Source organism: Schistocerca nitens, chromosome 6 (genome assembly GCF_023898315.1).
Source record: "Schistocerca nitens isolate TAMUIC-IGC-003100 chromosome 6, iqSchNite1.1, whole genome shotgun sequence".
NCBI classification, from domain to species: domain Eukaryota; kingdom Metazoa; phylum Arthropoda; class Insecta; order Orthoptera; family Acrididae; genus Schistocerca; species Schistocerca nitens.
This window is the reverse complement of record NC_064619.1, coordinates 463520961-463541644: the sequence shown is the minus strand read 5'-3', so window position 1 is coordinate 463541644 and position 20684 is coordinate 463520961. Positions and strand designations below refer to the sequence as shown.

The 20684-nt window shown below is 42.5% G+C and overlaps 1 non-coding gene across 1 annotated transcript; it reads left to right on the top strand.

The window, feature by feature from the left end:
• The first annotated feature begins 15882 nt into the window (after positions 1 to 15882).
• On the top strand, positions 15883 to 15966 carry Trnac-gca (transfer RNA cysteine (anticodon GCA)). Its single transcript is given in 2 exon segments — positions 15883 to 15922; positions 15932 to 15966. It is a non-coding gene; the product is annotated as a tRNA-Cys (tRNA).
• Positions 15967 to 20684: the final 4718 nt, after the last annotated feature.

Genomic DNA, 20684 nt, shown 5'->3' with positions numbered 1-20684 from the left:
TAAGTTATCATAAAGGACTAACCGTTCACCTTGTAATATATTCCAATTATTCCAAGTAGTAAATAAATATAGAATTTCTTGCATCTCTTGGAATTGTTTTAGAGCAATTATCCAAAGAATTTATCTTTTATAAAAGAATAACAAGATGCTGAAGGGCATATAGTCCTTTGTATTTATAAGGCAATTTTATAGATATGTTCCTGGGGAAGGTACTTGTTGTGGTCTTCAGACCGAACACTGGTTCGATTGACCTCTTCATGCTACTCTTTCCTGTGCAAGCCTCTTCATCTACGAGTAACTACTGCAACGTACATCCTTCTGAATATATTTACTGTATTCATCTCTTGGTCTCACTCTACCATTATTATCCCCACTCTCCCACTCCATTATTAAATTGGTCATCCCTTGATGTCTGAAAATGTCTTCCACCTACTGATCCCTTCTTCTACTCTAGTTGTCACAGATTTACAAAATTGTTAAGTCTTTCGTGGTCACTTGTTGAAAAACTGACTGTTGGCTTCTGTCTCAGGTTCTTCCGCGGGCGTTCGTCTCATAATTTTTCTGATGTTTCGCCAGCACGAATGGCTGGCATTGTCAAAGATTCAGTGTCCATTGCTGGTGGTGCACTGAAGCCGAGCTCGCAGGCGCAGACTACATGTACCTAGCGCGCCAATGTCTGAGGAATTCTCCGCTTTCTTTTCCGGTGCTGTTCTCCCGCTACCTGCGACGGACATTCGCTGTAGCACAGGAAGCCAGGATCCTTCTACCTTGACGATTTCCTCTTTCTTGTTGAAGCTGTTCTCGTGTTTGTTTATTTCTGCAGTTTCTCTGAACAAGCGCACTTGATAGTTCTTCTCTGCAGCCAGAAGTTACGTGTCGGTGAATTTTACTACGTGGTCGGTCTCCCATAGCGTGTGCTCTGCCACAGCCCATTTCTCCACCTGCCCAAACCTGCAATGTGGTTTATGTTCTGTAATGCTGCTGTTGATCGATAGTCCAGTCATTCCACCATAAACTTTTCGCATGTGCCTGGTGTGCAGTATATTCCTGGATCCTTTGCTGATCTGAGACACTCTTTGATTTTACTTGTCGGATTGCAAGTAGTCTTTACGCCGTGTTTGCGCAATATACGGCTGATTCTGTCCGACACTCTGGGAATGTATGGCTGAAAGGCCGTACCCGGCATTTCTTTTTCTGATTTCTCATTTCACCGAGTGTTTGCCTCTGTTATACTTCTGCTATCACTTGTGGAGTACCCGTTGCTCCTCAGAACACTTTCCAAGTGTTGTATTTCGCGTCTGAGGTGCTGTGGCTCAGATATTCGTCTTGCCCGTGTTACGAGCTTCTTAATGATGCCTCTTTTCTGGCTCGGGTGATGATTTAATAGTTTGTGCAGGTATGGGTCCATGTGTGTCGATTTTCGATACACGCTGTGTCCCAGGTTTTCGCCGCCCCTTCTGGCCAACACATCTAGAAATGGTAGTTTTTTGTCCTCTGTTTCCATGGTAAATTTTATGTTGGCATGGAAGCTACCGAGTTATTCTTCACCATGGCTCCACACAACGAAGGTATCATCGACGTATCTGTACCACACTCCAGGTTTACAAGGTGCCAAGTCCAGTGCGCGTGTTTCGAAGTGTTCTATGAAGAAGTTGGCAACCACTGGACTAAGAAGACTACCCATGGTGACGCCTTCCAGCTGTTCGTAGAAGTTGGCATTCCACGTGAAATAGCTCGTGGTGAGACATGCATGAAAGAGCTTTTTAATGTCTTGCGGGAAGATGGAACCGATGTGCTCCAGAGAGTCACTGAGTGGCACTTTTGTAAACAAAGAAACAACATCGAAGCTGACCAGGATGTCGTTTGGAGCAAGTTTTAATTTCTTCAGCTTCTCAATGAAATATCCTGAGTCCGTAATGTATGTCTCAGTCTTCCACACATGTGGCTGGAGCAGAGAGACCAAGTGTTTTGCTAGTTTATACATAGGTGAGCCATGAGCGCTAACAGTCGGTCTTAGCGGAACGTTTTCCTTATTTATCTTAGGTAATCCATACAGCCGAGGTGGTAGGGCTTCTGTGATGCGCAGGTTTCTCTGTATGTCCGTCGGCAGACAAGACGTCTTGATTAACCGACTCGTATTCCGTGAGATACGTTGCGTCGAATATGCGCTTAGTTTTCGGCACGTCGTTGGATCTAATATGTACCGAATCTTCTGCTCATAATCTTCGGTCTTCATTACGACTGTCGCATTTCCCTTCTCGGCAGGCAGTCCCAATATACTCTTGTCGGCGTTAAATTTGTTAATGGTTTGTACCTCTTCTTTCTTCAGGTTGCAAGCTGATGGTTTTACTCGGCGTAGTATTCTGGCTGTTTCAGTGCGTATTTCCTCTGCTCTTTATCAAGGAAGGGTCCGAATGGCCTCTTCGGTATTAGCAATGATGTCGTCCATAGGTATAGTTCTGGGAATGAAAGCGAAATACCCTCCTTTTTGAAAGGCGGACACTTCGTCTTAAGTCAGTTGTCGTTCAGTGAGGTTGACCACTGTGCGTGACAGAAGAAAAAGTTTGCAAAATGCCTGAAGCAGACTGGCGATTCCCGACATGCAGCGCTACGTTGCTATACTCTATACAAATACTTTCCGGAAAGACTTCCCGATACTTAGGTCCATACTCGATATTAACTAATTTCTCTTCTTCCAAATGCTTTTCCCAGTCTGCATTTTATATCATCTGTACTTCGACCCTCATCACTTACTTTGCTGCCCAAGTAGAAAAATTCATTTACTACTTTAAGTGTATCGTTTTCTTTCCAATTCCCTCAGCATCACCTGATTTGATTCGACTACATTCCATTAATCTCGTTTTCCTTTTGTTGATGTTCATCTTGTATCCTCCTTTCAAGACACTATGCATTCCATTCAACTGCTCTTCCAAGTCCTTTGCTGTCTCTCACAGAATTACAATGTCATCGCCAAACCTAAACATTTTTATTTCTTCTCCCTGGACTTCAATTCCTAATCCAAATCTTTCTTTTTCTTCCTTTACTGGTTGCTCAATATACAATTTGAATAACATCGAGGATACGCCACAAGCTTGTCTCCCTCCGTTCTCAACCACTGCTTCATGCCCCACGACTCTTACAACCGCCATCTGGCTTCTATAAAAATTGTAGCCTTTTGCCCTTGTATTTTACCCCTACCACCTTTATAATTCCAAAGAGAGCATTCCAGTCAACACAGTCAAAACCTTTCTCTAGGTCTAGAAATGCCAGAAACGTAGGTTTGCCTTTCCTTAACCTACCTTCTATGAGAAGTCGTAGGGTCAGTATTGCCTCACGTATTCCTACATTTCTCCGGAATCCAAACTGATATTCCCTAAAGTAGGCATCTACCAGTTTTTCCATTCGACTTTAAAGAATTCAGGTTAGTTTTTGGCAGCTGTGACTTATTAAATTCATATTTCGGCAATTTTCACATCTGTCATCTTTGGAATTCGAATTATTGTATTCTTCTTGACGTCTGAGGGTATTCTCATACGTCTTGTTCACCAGATAGAAGTGTTTTGTCGTGGCTGCCTCTTCCAAGGCTATCAGTAGTTCTAACGGAATATTGTCTGCTCCCAGAGTATTGACTTAGGTCTTCCTGTGCTGTGTCAAATTCTGCACGTAGTATCATATGTCCCATCTCATCTTCATCTGAGAACTATTCCGTTTCCATAATGATGCTTTCAAGTACTTCTCACCCTTATAGACCTTGTGTATACTCCTTCCAGCCGGCCGGAGTTGCCGAGCGGTTCTAGGCGCTACAGTCTGGAACCGCGCGTCCGCTACGTTCGCAGGTTCGAATCCTGCCTCGGGCATGGATGTGTGTGATGTCCTTAGGTTAGTTAGGTTTAAGTAGTTCTAAGTTCTAGGGGACTTATGACCTCAGACGTTAAGTCCCGTAGTGCTCAGAGCCATTTGAACCGGTTATACTCCTTCCAAATTTCTGCTTTCTCTGCTTTGATTAGGATAGGTTTTCCATCTGGGCTTTTGATATTCAAACATGTGGTTCTTTTTTTTCCAAAGGTCTCTTTAGTTTTGCTGTAGGTGTTATCTATCTTTCGGCCAGTGACATATGCTTCCATATCCTTACAACTGTCTTCTAGCCACTCCCGCTTAGGAATTTTGAATTTCATGTCAATCTCATTTTTAGACGTTTATATTCCTTTTCGCCTGCTTCATTTACTGTATTTTTATATTTTCTCCTTCCATCAATGAAACTGAATATCTTTTGTACTGCCCAAAGGTATCTAGTAGCTGTCAGCTTTTTATCTACTTGACTATCTGCGTCCTTCACTGTTTCATATCTCAAAGCTCCCCATTCTTCTTCTACTATATGCCTGTTCTTGTCAATCGTTCCATAATGCTCCCTTTGAAACTCCCTACAGCCTCTGCCTCTTTCAGTTTATCCAGGTCCCATCTCCCCAAATTTTTATCTTCATGCAGTTCCTTCAATTTTAATTTACAGTTCATAACCAGTATATTATGGTCAGAGGCCACATTTGCCCCTGTAAATCTGGTTCTGAAATCTCTTATCATAACATAATTAATCTGAAATCTTCCGGTGTCTCCAGGTCTCTTCCACGTATACAGTCTCCTTTTATGAGTCTTAAACTAAGGGTTAGCTGTGATTAAATCATGCTATATGCAAAATTCTACCAGGCGACTTCCTCTCTCATTCCTTTTCCCTTCTTCATATTCAGCTACTATTTTTCCTTCTCTTTCTTTTCCTACTATCGAATTGCAGTCACGTATGACTATTAAAATTTCTTCTCCCTTGACCATCTGAATAATTTCTTTTATCAAATAGTTCAAATGGCTCTGAGCACTATGGGACTTAACATCTATGGTCATCAGTCCCCTAGAACTTAGAACTACTTAAACCTAACTAACCTAAGGACATCACACAACACCCAGTCATCACGAGGCAGAGAAAATCCCTGACCCCGCCAGGAATCGAACCCGGGAACCCGGAATTTCTTTTATCCCATCATACAAATCTTCAATATCTGGTTGAGATTTAATCATGTTACTTTCTAATTTACTATGGACGCACAAAGTGCTTGTAAGAATTTAATGTTTAGCTGGAAGTAATACGCAGATGGCCAGCGCCTATGAAAGCGAAAGAAGGGGCTGGCTGACCCACTTTCAGTGAGGCAGGACCACAGAGGCAGGAAGTGATCACCGCAAGGCGGCACAGGCGCCAGCCTGCCTGGCGTGGAGAACCGAGTCTTCTCTGTAGACCAGTTTCCTCTTGGCTGGACAATAGACATCAGCGGGGGCTGTGACTCATCCACCAAGGCAGACGCTGACGGTGCGGTATAAGGCACAACATTCGCTGACGGCAGAGTTGGTAAAAACGTTACGTCAAGCAACAACATGCGGTGGCATGAAACGGGGCTAAACTAATCTATAATCGGTGTTAACCAAATCCTTTATGCCATATCATTAACTACGAGGTCGAGGTCAAATGACATAGCCAAGTAACCCGTTTCAATACCACGTACCACTTTTATTTTTCCTGCATCATGAATATCTCGTATGCATCCAGAATGCATGTCCTAGAGAAGAGCATGTTGATGAATGGACTAGAAGCGATGGCAGCAGGTACAAGATATCCCGAGTGGGAACCTGCAGTTTGTCGAGATCGAAAACGTATGTTTATGGTAATGCAACGTCGTGCTTAGTACCTGACTGCTCTGTAATGAGCCTTAAGTATGTCCGCGCCAGCTGTCAGTAATGGATGGGGGTGCAATGAAGAACGATAGAATTGCGATGGATTTCTCCTCACCGTGAAGCAAGGAGAAAGTCACGCCTTTTCACTGAGGAACTTGTCCTCCACCCCACACAGATGGAATGAATTATTGTCTGCATAATAAATGTTTTAACCCTGTGTCTCCAAAAGTACAGAAAGTGGTGTTTCCTTTGTGTTGTGTGCCTATCTCTAATTCAGTTTAGGAAAAGGACTACTGTGAACTACATATATCTGATGAACGTTCTAGTTTGCCTTTTATATCTGTGTTATTTATTTGTTTTAACGCTATGTAACTCAATTGTTTCTCAATGTTAAGCTATCTCGTTTACTTCCAAACTTATTAAATGATTTTGTCATTGTTCGATGTATTTGAAATGCTGTAAAAGTACAAATCTCAACGTATCACATTTTGGATCTCTTTGTAAACTACTATTGTATAGCGAGTTCACTAGCCATGTTTACTTTTATAAACATATTTTGACGTTGTTATTTGTAATATATAGTTATTCCACAATTTGTTTCTCTTCTCATTTGCTCATCTTAAAATTTCAAGTGAAAGTGTTTGAAGGGAAATGATAGGTGTGTGTTTGTGTGTGTGTGTGTTGGGGGGGGGGGGGGGACGACCTTATGTCAAATCTTCTTGGTTGCTTCGTGCACTAACATTAAGAGGGTACCATCACACTGATAAGGAAGAGTGAAAAGACGATATTCTAGCTAAATTCACTCTCTCCCAAATAAAGTCTGACTGTTTGTTTTTCAGTGAAGAGAGGTGGACTGATTTTCTTATCTGATTGCTTAAGATCCTGTAGTTTTCACCAGCCTAAAAGTGAACTACAGATAGCTGGAAACATACATATGTGCTTTCTGCACATGACAGGAAGTAAGTTTGAATGAGAGTGGTTCCGATGAATGTGAATGTGACAGTAAACATTATACATTCAGGTATACGATGGAAATGCATCTCTTCCCAATAGTTGTAGTGAACTAAGTTTCCAGAGACCCAGCAGATAGGGATACTCAAATTTTCGAATCAGTCTGTGACAAAACGGAATTCATAACGTAAATTGGATGTAGTGAAAGATAGCGCAACTGACTGTTTCTTCGACTTTCACATTATCGATATTCAATACGTAAATTTATAGAGTGATATGTAGATCTAATTAATTTGATTTAAAATAGCGTATTCCTTTATATTTATTAAATATTATCCAATAGTGATTGCCAATTCCTGATGTACTTGTAGGTGTTTTATTTCTTGAGAATTATATTTGACTGTGCTGGGAATTTCACATACAGACAGTAGATAAAAGCAGGCTGAAGGGCAGCATTAAATAACGCAGGTTGTTAAAGGTTACTCCAATACCAGGTAGGACAGCGTTCACTGAAGCCTATTGTGTGTACTGGACAGGTTAAGTGGACCTCTGTTACGAACCTACACTATGAGGACAGCAGGTAACGCCAATCCCGTCCAGACAGGCACAGAGAAGTACTTGGAATTGTGCATGATATCACCGCCACCCCCGCGTTCCTAAAGCGCTATTCTGTGGTCAGGGATTTGTGAAGTACAGGAAAGGGCCCACAAAGCGGGCAACAATGAGCCTTGGGCAGATAATGCAGAGAACGGCGCCAGTCTGCTGACAGGAGAGCAATATACCGGTGGACACAGTGGAGGCTCTACGAAAGCTAAAGGTATTATTTATGGCTCTTTGCCCTCAGAAGAACAGGTAGGAAAGGTGTGAGGATTCTGTGAGTGCGAGACTGCAACTTTCGTGTCCCAAAAACAAATGTAGCTCGTCTGTCAAATGTATAAAGCAGATAGGGTCATAGGAAAGAACATACTGTAACACAATAACATGCTCCTTTGAGACACTCCAAAGACAAAGTAAAGTTCTTTCTTTAGCTGTAGGGCTCTGGGCGCAAGAATGCCGGTATTTCATTGGTCAGTCTGGTCTGATATATTACTTTTGGAAAATTATTAAGAAATGGGAGGACGCTCCAGGAGAATTGAAAGTTGTCATTGGATGACTGCCCGGTAGATGCTAAAATTGGCTCTCGAAGAAGGGGCAGATATCATAAGGAAAGAGAGGAGGAAATTAGGAGACACTTCGGCCACTCTGTTCGCTAAATTCTTGTATGAGAAGTAGTCACATCACTTCGCAGCCCCTCCTGGATCATGACATAAGCCTTGCGTTGGGTAGCTCTTCAGATTTCAGAGGCATCCTATCCAACCCTGTGGCTACCAACAGCAGCAATGGCGGACAACACAACGACGCTGTTAAAATGGTAAGACTTGAAATCGGCTTCAGGGTACATTGAATGTTGGAGTGTTCATGAGAGGAAGGAAGACGCCCTCCTGGCATGCGTAATTTTATGAACTCAGATTTTGGCAGTCACTGTAGTCAGATCGCAGGTAAAGATAAGTGTGCCAATAATGTAGTAAACTAATAATAGTTTCCTTGTCTTAAATCTCAACGTTAGTTACTTGAAACTGTTTCATGTCTTTGCGTTAATTTCTCAGTGTATATGATGTTATTCGACATGTTCGTGTTATGCTTCAGTGCAGCTACTGCACTCGTTTTGCCTGAGGATTTGTAATAAACAACAGAACTTACGGTAACTTTGAGTTTAATTTATCAGTTTGTTATCTGATCAGTAAATTTAAACTACAGTGTAACTATTCCACCATTCTTTTGAAGTCTGTAGGATCATAATTTAGCGTTACCTAAAACTCCTTGCGTAACAAATGACAGTTTACAGTCCTCATAGATCATGTACGCACTGATACACGTTAATTTCCGAAAGGAGTAGGCTTTGGAGTAGCACGAACTTTCTTTTATTTTTCGTGATGTCTGTCGAAACTGTTCTTACCTGCTCTCAGGTAGAAAGGCGCTTCGCACACTGAACACATCCTCACAGTTAGGAATAGGATTTTTCTTGAACTGCAAACTGTACTTAAACCTTGAGCTCGGAACTTCGTCAACAGCCAGCAGTAAAGCAGTGTGTCAAACGCTTTCCGGAAATCTAGGAATATGGAAACTGACTGTTGACCTCTATCCATGTATTGTGGGATATCATGTGACAAAAGCGTCAGTCGAAACTTTGTTTACAAACAATGCGTGCTCTTCTGTCGCACAGAACCACATTCCAGCTGTGAATATTTTCATGTTTTGTGAACTGATTATAAACTCACTGCATTCTTTCCCTTCCTTTACATGAAGTTCTATGAATAGGACCAGAATATTGTTAGTTGTTTTGTCACTGTGGACACACATTTTAATTATCATTTGTAGAGTTTTGCTGTGTGTTCTCCATGACTATAACTTTGTTTTACAAGCTTAGTTTATGCCATATGACAGTCCCCTGATTTCATCCATAATTCCAGTGTTTTGCCAGTATAAGAAAAAGCTTTGTACTTCGTATTTTAACACGAGTTGATATAGATAAGGTTTGTACTATGTGTGTTTTATGGTACCCAATCTCTTGGACTTTGTACATGAATCCTCCATTTTATGGAAATGCGTTAATATGTTATAGCCTGAGCAACTTTGTGCAACTACTACCCTCAGAAATAGTCAGATGGCATAGTAAGATTTTACTAAGGTTGAAATGTACTTAATCCGATTCTAACCAAGCCAGGTGTTACAGTTCTGCAGTAAGTCAATTTATTATTTTTTTACCCAAATATTTTGATTACCATAGAATTAAGTATTTTGTTATAATAGCAGATTTATTCCCTCAAACTAACAGAAAACATGATAGTTCATTCCTATTTTGTGGCATCATTTTAAATTCATTTGTCTTAAGACTTGATTATATGGACACTGATTATTTCGCCCGCATCTCGTGGTCGTGCGGTAGCGTTCTCGCTTCCCACGCCCGGGTTCCCGGGTTCGATTCCCGGCGGGGTCAGGGATTTTCTCTGCCTCGTGATGGCTGGGTGTTGTGTGCTGTCCTTAGGTTAGTTAGGTTTAAGTAGTTCTAAGTTCTAGGGGACTGATGACCATAGATGTTAAGTCCCATAGTGCTCAGAGCCATTTGAACCATTTTGAACACTGATTATTTCGGTTATTACAGGAGATATTGTATTGTAATTTGAACAAGTTAATATTTTGCTATTTTCTTAACTCATGAAATCTCATAAACGACTATATGCTAGTCCCCTCCCACTCACACTAAATGAAATATTGCAACAGATCCCTCCCATAGTATTAAGGCCCCTACTAGGGCAACTCATCTTACCGGCGAGTGACTGACGCCGTTTTGTAAACAATGTTTGTCACCACTTCTCTGGAAGAGGGCAGGAATGTATGTGGTAGCAGCCAGTCAACGAATGTTTTAAGGAATTGGTTTAAAAAATTTGTTTCAAAGGCCCAGTAAAATCTTTACAAGTGTTATCCCCGAGTAACTTACGTCGTGCCTACGTGACACAAGTCACTTGTCTTTCAAAACTCAGGCAATTCTGTCCAGTTAAAGCTGCTGACAAGAGACACCTTGAGCCCTCTGCTGAAACTGCTAGCGAATTCACGATATTGGTTTTAGCCAATAAATGGTTCAAATGGCTCTGAGCACTATGCGACTTTGTTTCTGAGGTCACCAGTCACCTAGAACTTAGAACTAATTAAATCTAACTAACCTAAGGACATCACACACATCCATGCCTGAGGCAGGATTCGAACCTGTGACCGTAGCGGTCGCTTGGTTCCAGACTGTAGCGCCTAGAACCGCACGGCCACTCCGGCCGGCTTTTAGCCAATAGCGTGCGTAGGACACCCATCACTTGTGTGGACGCTGAAGTATTCTGTGGTGCAGAACACAGTTGCTAATCTCTCTTGTAACCCAGACCTCAAGCAGAACAGGCGTCTTTTTGCAGTCAGAGCCTGTTGCTCTGCTTTTCATGACCGGCCACCAAAGTAAGCTAACATCAATCGCTACCCCTTCCGTTGCCCGTTTCAATTAATAGTTCGACCTCCTAGACTGACCTAAACCTCGTAACTTCCGACCCTAGGCGCGCTCCTTGTACACCGTACATTGAAATACATCCTCTTTATTGTACCTAATTTCCTGTTTCTTTATTTAATGGCAGCCCTGGATGCACACTCTCAAATCCTGACCGCTCTACCTCCTGGACGCTGTCGCCACGAGGCATATGTAACAACAGCCTCCTCCCTTTCCCAAACTCTGTATACATTTACAATTGGTGACCAGAAGTGGGATCCTATACATTTACATGAGTTTTGTACAAGCGATGATTTCTAATTCCGTGCTGATTTGTGGACACAAGCTTTCCTGTCTCCAGGAAATTTATTGTATTCGAAGGCAGAATGTGTTTAAGAATTCCGCAGATAACTTATGTTAAGGAAATCGGTCTGGTGTTAATGAGCCCATCAGCTGCTTCATTTGGCAGACTCCAATGTCAACAGGGAGTATTCATTGTAATGTAGAATTCATTGATTTTTATGGTCAAATCATTAGAGCTTGTGTTAAACTTGCTCAATTTTGTGTAGAAATCAGTCAGTTTTGTGTCGAAAGTAGTCAATTTTGCGTCAGGATCAGTGAAATTAGTGTCGAAATCTCTGAATTTTGAGTCAAAATCTATTTGTATAAAAGATTCTCTTGGATGTTTGATACAGACTTCTACAGATATCAACTCTACACGAGTCATTTCATCTATATAATCCAACCATAACTGCAGCACCGTACATCCAGCAACATACTGTTAATATAGTCCGTAACAAATGTTAGCAGGAGAATCATGACCGCATTTATAAAACTGTCATTACTGTGGACTATGTGCACCTTCAGATTACTGTAGTACGATTTAGCCATTGTAGCACAGTTATCTTGCTAGTAAACACCACCATCAAGATGATTAAACACGCGGATGGGATAAAGACGTCCTATGAATGACTATGACTCAAAATGAACCTCTTATGCACAGTATGGTATAGTGCATACGTACAGTGAATTTTATTACAATTTTATAATATTTTATGCATATGTGGTGTTAGTTCTTTTGGATATGTCCGAAAGAACAGACACAATTTTTGTTCGAGCAGCCATTATGAATTAATAGAAGGAGGAATTATAGACATTGGCTGCAAGTTGGGTCTGATTGAAATGAATGAGGAAACTCGAAAATTAGTGCCATACTGGGATTCGTACTCTGTTCTAATCTTACTGGGCAGTTGCTCTGACCACTGAGCCGTCTGGACTCAGTGGTGGTTGTAAACGCACAGACTACTATAGCACGTCTCCCATAAAAAGCAAATCCTCAGCTAATCTACACGCTAGTAATGTAGTACCGTACGTCCATTATCCTCATTACTCGCGGCATTTCGCCGATTCCCGTGAGAGTTGGAGCCTGGTGTGCATCTGCACTGAAGATATCGTTGGCCCTCTCGCTTTAATTATATGTGCATATATGTTGTTCTTCCGGACCATTTTTGATCCAGCTGCCATTATAAATTAGGATACAAAGAAATTACAGACATTGACAGCAAGTGGGCATTGACTGACATCAGTGGGTTCTAATCCTGGTTCAGCACAGATTTTCAGGTTTCCTCGTTGACTTAACGCCAACTTGCAGCCAATGTCTGTAATTTCTTTGTGTCTTATGAAATTTTATTGTTTTCCCACCGAAATCACAATGGTGTTGAACATCTTTACTCAAAGAACTGTCAAAACAGGCTATTGTCAGTTATTATGCTTGGTCATGAAACTAAATGTCTAAGAGGCAGACTTTGTGCTACAGCTTCTCGTAGTTTCATCCAGCAGTTGAGTATTGTCGGCCTCTTCTCTGCAGCGTAATTTCTGATACCTGTTTGGCAAGAGCTGGTCCTGGAGTTGACAATGCGTTGGCTACCGTTAAGGTCGTGCTAATAAGGGGTAATGTAGGTTCTAACAGACTTTGAAAGAGGGCAAGTAGGACACAATCCTTTCAAATATGCTAGAGGTATATAGCGATACGGCAAGTATCATGGCAGCATATGTGGTTCAGTGGGAAATTTGGTCTGCCGAATGTGACATCGAAAGCACAGCAAAATTTGGTTTTCCATTTAGTTTACAGGTAATTTTGCACTTATTTAAATGTAATTCCTACTGCATTATTCGACGTCTGTAAAAGACTGCTCAGTTACTAAGTACACAATCTCGTGTTTTTAGAGCCCCCAGTGGAGCTTTGAAGCACATTGTTAAACACATCACATCATCAACTGTTCCGTAGTTTGCGCCACACAGAAGGATCTCGCATGGAGTGCATTCTAAATAGCGTACATTTATTTATTTATTTTTAGAATCAAACACAACAGCTACAAATAATAGCTCTGAGGCTGTCAATAACATGTCCTTTAGTCAGTTAGATGTATACCATCGCAGTTTATGAATTCACTAAGAAGTCGGCCATGCCATAAATAGTGTTGGAGTCTGTGTTACTGATTTCCTGATAGTCTGCAAATACATTTACGACTTTAGCGAATGAATGGTTATTAGACATGATTATCCCATCGGCTTAAATCATTGCAAAAATTTTGGTTTCAGTACCATAAAACAAACCATAGTCTTTTAAGTTGCTACATGCAGAGTTTCATATTATTATGACCCCATTGGGCACATTGCAGAACAACGTTAAACATAACACAGAAAGTGGCTTTCAGGTGCATATCGGTTGTGGGAGCTGTTTCCACACATCACTAAGCACACTGTAGCAGTCTTACGATTTCAGTGGACGCACGGCAGATTACGTGATTACACAGTTTAAGTGTTTATAATCGCCATCAACCGGTCAAAGTTGACACTGAATCCACGGGGTGCCCAGCTCTCATTCACTTTCTTTCATTTCAGTTCCCACCATTAGGAATGTGGCACACAGGAATGCAGTCTTTCAGAGACACGATGACGTGTCTCTGTCTGTTCCTGGAACTACTTCGAACAGTACTCATCTCCATGGAACTCGGTCACTTGTGCAAACTATCTGTGCTTAGGTGGACACCATAGCCTTTCTACATTTGAGAGTAGAAATCATTCCACTGCTCTGTAACTTAAAAATTTACTTTATTCAGCACTATCGGTCTCGGGGATGTGCCATTTCAAGTGTTTCTGAAAATACACTCCTGGAAATGGAAGAAAGAACACATTGACACCGGTGTGTCAGACCCACCATACTTGCTCCGGACACTGCGAGAGGGCTGTACAAGCAATGATCACACGCACGGCACAGCGGACACACCAGGAACCGCGGTGTTGGACATCGAATGGCGCTAGCTACGCACCATTTGTGCACCGCCGCCGTCAGTGTCAGCCAGTTTGCCGTGGCATACGGAGCTCCATCGCAGTCTTTAACACTGGTAGCATGCCGCGACAGCGTGGACGTGAACCGTATGTGCAGTTGACGGACTTTGAGCGAGGGCGTATAGTGGGCATGCGGGAGGCCGGGTGGACGTACCGCCGAATTGCTCAACACGTGGAGCGTGAGGTCTCCACAGTACATCGATGTTGTCGCCAGTGGTCGGCGGAAGGTGCACGTGCCCGTCGACCTGGGACCGGACCGCAGCGACGCACGGATGCACGCCAAGACCGTAGGATCCTACGCAGTGCCGTAGGGGACCGCACCGCCACTTCCCAGCGAGGGGACACTGAATAGAGCACGGTACATCCAAACCGTCATCGAACCCATCGTTCTACCATTCCTAGACCGGCAAGGGAACTTGCTGTTCCAACAGGACAATGCACGTCCGCATGTATCCCGTGCCACCCAACGTGCTCTAGAAGGTGTAAGTCAACTACCCTGGCCAGCAAGATCTCCGGATCTGTCCCCCATTGAGCATGTTTGGGACTGGATGAAGCGTCGCCTCACGCGGTCTGCACGTCCAGCACGAACGCTGGTCCAACTGAGGCGCCAGGTGGAAATGGCATGGCAAGCCGTTCCACAGGATTACATCCAGCATCTCTACGATCGTCTCCATGGGAGAATAGCAGCCGGCATTGCTGCGAAAGGTGGATATACACTGTACTAGTGCCGACATTGTGCATGCTCTGTTGCCTGTGTCTATGTGCCTGTGGTTCTGTCAGTGTGATCATGTGATGTATCTGACCCCAGGAATGTGTCAATAAAGTTTCCCCTTCCTGGGACAATGAATTCACGGTGTTCTTATTTCAATTTCCAGGAGTGTATAACTACACACCATAATGAAAACGAAGATACAATATAAAAGTCACACATCTACACCGGGTATAGTGTTTAAACAAACATAATAATTACCTATAGCATATTTGGATATATCGTCCTCATTTCGTCATACAAAAATCGTATGCCACGGGTAATGGTGCATAGCATGGTCATCAATATACGCGAGTGGTAATACAAAGTGGACTGAACGGAATATTACTGGTTGCGAGAACTATAGCATTAACATAAACACTAATAACAATTAGAAACACCTCATGGTGCATAGCTACAAAACACACCTACAGTCAACTATTTATGATACTGAATAACATATTAAAGTGAGCGTTCGGAAACTGGACCCGTCAGTGAAGATTTTTAGTGTGCTGTGGAGATGCACAGTGGAGACCTCTCACCCCACGCGTGGAGATGTACGCGTAATGCAGTATGACCAACCAGTCTCTCGCAGACAATCTATACGCCCTAAAACTCAGCCAACTGCACAAACGGCCCATGCCCACGTTGCCGCAGGATGCTAATAATGTGTCAGACACATAAAGAGCTCCGTATGTCACGGCAAAACGGCTGCTATTGACTCTGGAGGTGAACAACAGCTGCAAAGCTTGCAACATTCCGCTGCCGACAACGCGAACCCTATTTTTTTCGTGCTTCATGTCGCATTAACTGCCGTCTGTAATGTCCCGTGCAAGCATGGCATGCCTTATTTACTTGCGTCAAAGTGTTCTTTACTCAATTTTCAGTAATGTATATTGATACTGGTTAGTTTCGAGAGCTCTCGTGGCAAAGCTATACAAAACCGTTGCAGTAACAGAGGAAAGACAACAGATATTCATTAATTTGTAATAAAATTCGCTCTACATATGCGCTACACTGCGTACGACCATTTCGTTTTGAGTAGCTGTAGCCGGCCTGAGTGGCCGAGCGGTTAAAGGCGCTACAGTCTGCAACCGCACGACCGCTACGGTCGCAGGTTCGAATCCTGCCTCGGGCATGGATGTGTGTGATGTCCTTAGGTTAGTTAGGTTTAAGTAGTTCTAGAGGACTTATGACCACAGCAGTTGAGTCCCATAGTGCTCAGAACCATTTGAGTAGCTGTAGTCATTATTACGAGCGATGTCATTCAACCATCCTCAAGTTCACACGTCTTCGTAATGGTTGCCCACAGCAGGAAAGCTGACTCCTACAATGCCTGAATGCTGCTACAGTGGTCTGAGAGTGTACGTAGTTCACAGTAACGAATGTATAATACCTATAGTCTTGATGCACATGCTCACCTATGTTACTCAATACCTTAACTGAATGTCACTATGTGTATGGTACAGCAGTTTTGTATACGGGAAAATACTTGTGGACAGTAGACTACTGTGGAAATTGACATCAAACTCCGAAACAAATCAATTATACCACCGGGTTGTGACACAAAGTTCATCTATTTGGACATAAAATTCACTGATTTTGAAGCAATATTGATTACGCTTGACATGAAATTGTCTCTTTTCAGCACAAAACTGAGCGAGTTAGAGACAAAATTCCATAATTTCACCACAGAACTCGCTGATTTTGACACAAACTTAGATAATCAAACTTCCCGATGACGTTTGATGACAAATCAGTTACAACATTTCTGCCGGCCGTCTGGAACCGCGCGACCGCACGGTCACTGGTTCGAATCCTGTCTCGGGCATGGATGTGTGTGATGTCCTTAGGTTAGTTAGGTTTAAGTGGTTCTAAGTTCTAGAGGACTGATGACGTCAGCTGTTATGTCCCGTAGTGCTCAGAGACATTTGAACCATTTAAACAACATTTCTGTCGCATCTGGAATACTTGCAGCAACTTGGACAGAAGCAGAATCGTTCATTACCAGTTTTTGGGAAGAATCACCTAAAATCACTTAAAAGTGCAATGATGACCCAATTACTACTTAGTTTTCCACATATTAGAAGGCGGATTGGAATTTAATGCACCACGGCTCTCTCTGCGTGAGGCCTGGACAGTCATGTTTGTACCTCGCCTAAGATCCCATTGGAGTTCTCGATTAACAAGCAACGTCCTTCCCGGCCAGAAAACATATTTTTAAGTAGGCTGACTCCTTTCACGCATCTCCCTGTGCGGATTCTTCGCGCTTTGTGCACGCTCCGCCCAGTGAATAGGGGTGCTGCGATTGTCCCAGGCCAGAGGAATGCACATGCCTTCGCGAGTGCATTCTCGATGCTGCGTCCTGCTGTGCAGGAATCCATCAGTTTTCAGCACGGTTCTCAACCTCCCGAGGTCTGCTGTCTTGCATGGATGCGAAAGAGGCGGCTTAGGTGGTTGTGCAGGGCATTCCAATGTGAAATCATGTCCATCCAGCCGTATCCTACCTATCCTTTAAACATTGAAGTAATGTTCGTATCCTATTCTCCCAAACAAAAAGTGATAATAGTTTATGGTGAACAAGTAGTTAAAACATAACAATTGGGTTCCCAGCGCTGGAGTATTATTTGGTCAATCGGGATGCAGTCATTTTAAACTTACAGAAGTGGATTTCGGAATTTGCCACCATTTTTTTTGTGGTATTTTGAATTTGAATTATAAGATCAGTGACCTGCTTCTACTATGTTTGATTGTGAAATCGGAGGATTGAGGGAGGCTTGGACGGCGAATCTGGGCAATGATATGCATCATCTTCAGATGATGTCGCCCTTGAGCTGGTGGAACCTACCCATTAGGACACCATCTAAAAACACACCTGTACGTTGAGTTTACAGCCATTATCAAATGAAGAGGACCCAGTGAAGCACAGGTCACTTAGCCGTAACAGTAACACTTGTTATCTGCTCAGTGAAATGTAAATAAGACTGTGAATTTTAGAGTTTACACGCAAATACTTATACATCAGCGGTTGCAGACACTCACTCTGTAAATCCAGCTGTACTCCACTACGCTAGTGCTCAGTCACTACAACTATGTACACATATGAATCCAATCAAAATTAACTTTACTGTATGATATGCCAGGTGTTACAGCTCCATCTAAAAATATTTTCACAACAAAAATCTCTACGTCTGTCTGTATCTGTACACCTCACCCTGCATAGATCTCCGAGGCCCAAACTTCCAGGAACCCAGTACATTCGCTACCCAGGTGATTTAGTTTTGCAGAGATAGCGTGTAGTCTATAGTATCTGCTGCTGCTGATGCTTTTAGTGAATAGAAAAACGCTTAATTCTTGTTTATTGCATAAACAAAGTGAATACGGCGCAATAAACATCTTGTAGAAACACAGGCATACCTTCCGCTTTATAGATCCTCGATTTGGCTTATGAACATTTTTAGTCCACTGAAAGTGCTATAATATGTGCTTAACAATGTTTCTTTTTCAACTTGACAAATTTCTAAACTTGGTAATGCAAATTACTCTGAGATGTTGGCGGTTGATTACGCCAGTTACAGAAAATCCATACATGCATATGCAGAGTTAACGATGGGCCAATTGCTGATGTAAGGTTAGCGAAGAAGAGCATTTAATTCAAGAATATGATGCCATCATTACAGTCGTGCAAGTGGATGACTGTAACCTGAGATTTAATAACAAGCATCTCTTAAGTACAGTGGGCGTCTGAATGTCGTCCAGCACTGCGGTAGAATTCCTGCAGCCCTTCTCGGCCATTAGTGTCATGCCAATAGTACTTGCCGCCTCCTGTGACGGGAATGAGGTAATACTTGCCTTCAGGAAGAGGCCAGACTGTCGGCTGTCGCGTGACGAAGACAAATAGCTCGCCAGGTCTCCCTGCGCCTGCCCTTTTCACAGGAGGAAGTCCTACATGAGACTGGCCATTCGTCGTACCGCGGACTTGGGCAGACGTCATCTGCAGACCAACACTTTTGCACAACTTTTGCTACGTTGCAGTTGCATACCGCACTTACTCGTAGGGTAGGTAACTGGTTGTCCCGTAAACGAGTGGTCATCTTTGAAAATTTCAAGACATCAGTTTTTTGTTTTGGCTTCATTGTAGTTTTCAGCCCTAGCTCTCCAGAAAATCCGTTATCGAGTAACAAAGAACTCAGAAAGTGTCTCCGAAAACCGTCCACAGTGGGGTGACAGAGTACCAAAGATGCCCACAGGACCACCTTGGCTACGAAGATGATGGAGGAGGCACTCGTTTTGGACCTGGAAGGATTGCTGTCTAGTTCAGACATCGCTGATTAGAGGTATGTTTAACTCAACTATAAAAATGTGCCAGCCAAAACTTTAAACTTCTTCTTCTGGGAACGGCATTTTTCATTTTGGCAGAAAACATTACTTGAGAAAATTGATAGGAATTTGATGCCTGCATCGTAGAGCGAATTTTCTGTCAGTATGCGTAGTCATTTTGAAATATCTTCTTAAGTCTGTTTCGGGTGTTTGTTTTTAAGTCGATTTCTTTGCCGAAGAAAATGACATTTGTTTCAATACTTCACCATTTTGTTAGAACTTAATATTTTTCAATCATCCTTTGTATATTGGTAGAAAATGTACTGCAAATAATATATAAAAAATTTAAAAATGGTTCAAATGGTTCTGAGCACTATAGGACTTAACATCTGAGGTCATTAGTTCCCTAGAACTTAGAACCACTTAAACCTAACTAACCTAAGGACATCACCCACATCCACGCCCGAGGCGGGATTCGAACCTGCGACCGTAGCAGTCGCACGGTTCCGGGCTGAAGTGCCTAGAACCGCTCAGCCACAGCGGCCGGATACAAAATTCCAGACGAAGACCTGTGTTCTGACTGCAAGATGATCTTCCACCTGTCGGAGCGATTTAAGATAGCATCCGATGGGAAAACAAAAATGATTTATTAAAGATGAAAAAGTAATAAATAAAAAAAACTATATCAACGTATTTAGCATTACTTTTTATTGTGCTTGAAAAAAAATCAGGAAAATCACCTAGTTTTTAAGCGATGAAAGGGCGCTACCCCACAAAGAAAAGCATCAACCTCCGACCGCAATTGTGATTTCCCTAAATCACTTGAGGCAAATGCCCGGATGGTTCCTTCCGAGCTTGTGCTCCGTGTCTAATGACCTCGTTGTCGAAGGGGCGTTAAACACTAAACTCCACCTCTTCCTCCTCCTCTTCCGACCGCAACTATAACCAACCAACTCCAACGGAAGATGAGGTCACACGCACAAGCAGTGCAATTTATGAGACAATACATACTTCGCTGCAGTGTAAAAACATTTTGAGAATAAAGCCGTCTAGGTTGCCCAATGTATCTGTTTATTACAATGTCGTTTCGGTTACTACGGTCATCAGAACTGTAATCTTACAAATTACATGTCTTATAACCAGTCTCAGCAAGTATCATACGGATTTCAATACTGTTTTCATTAATAGACTAATTCACGAGGAAGGTTGGCTTATGTCTATAAATGTTGTGAATGAAAGCCCCCAGCCACGTTTTCCCGTGCTATGTGAAGGGTTATCTCAGGAACTACTATAGGGATGTTGATACAGTTTTCACTAATAGATAGATGCACGAGAAAATATGTATATATCACTATATACTACGAACATGTCGTCCTGCAGTAGACAGTGATAGCCATGTGAGGTTTGGGTGGGTCGCTAGTTCATATTAAAGCAAGATAAAAATTAGAGGTGTTCGTTACACGTCACCAAGCTACAAAACACGAAAATTAGTAAGTTCAATAATTTTAAAATGTTCACTCACCAACAGCCTAGTCT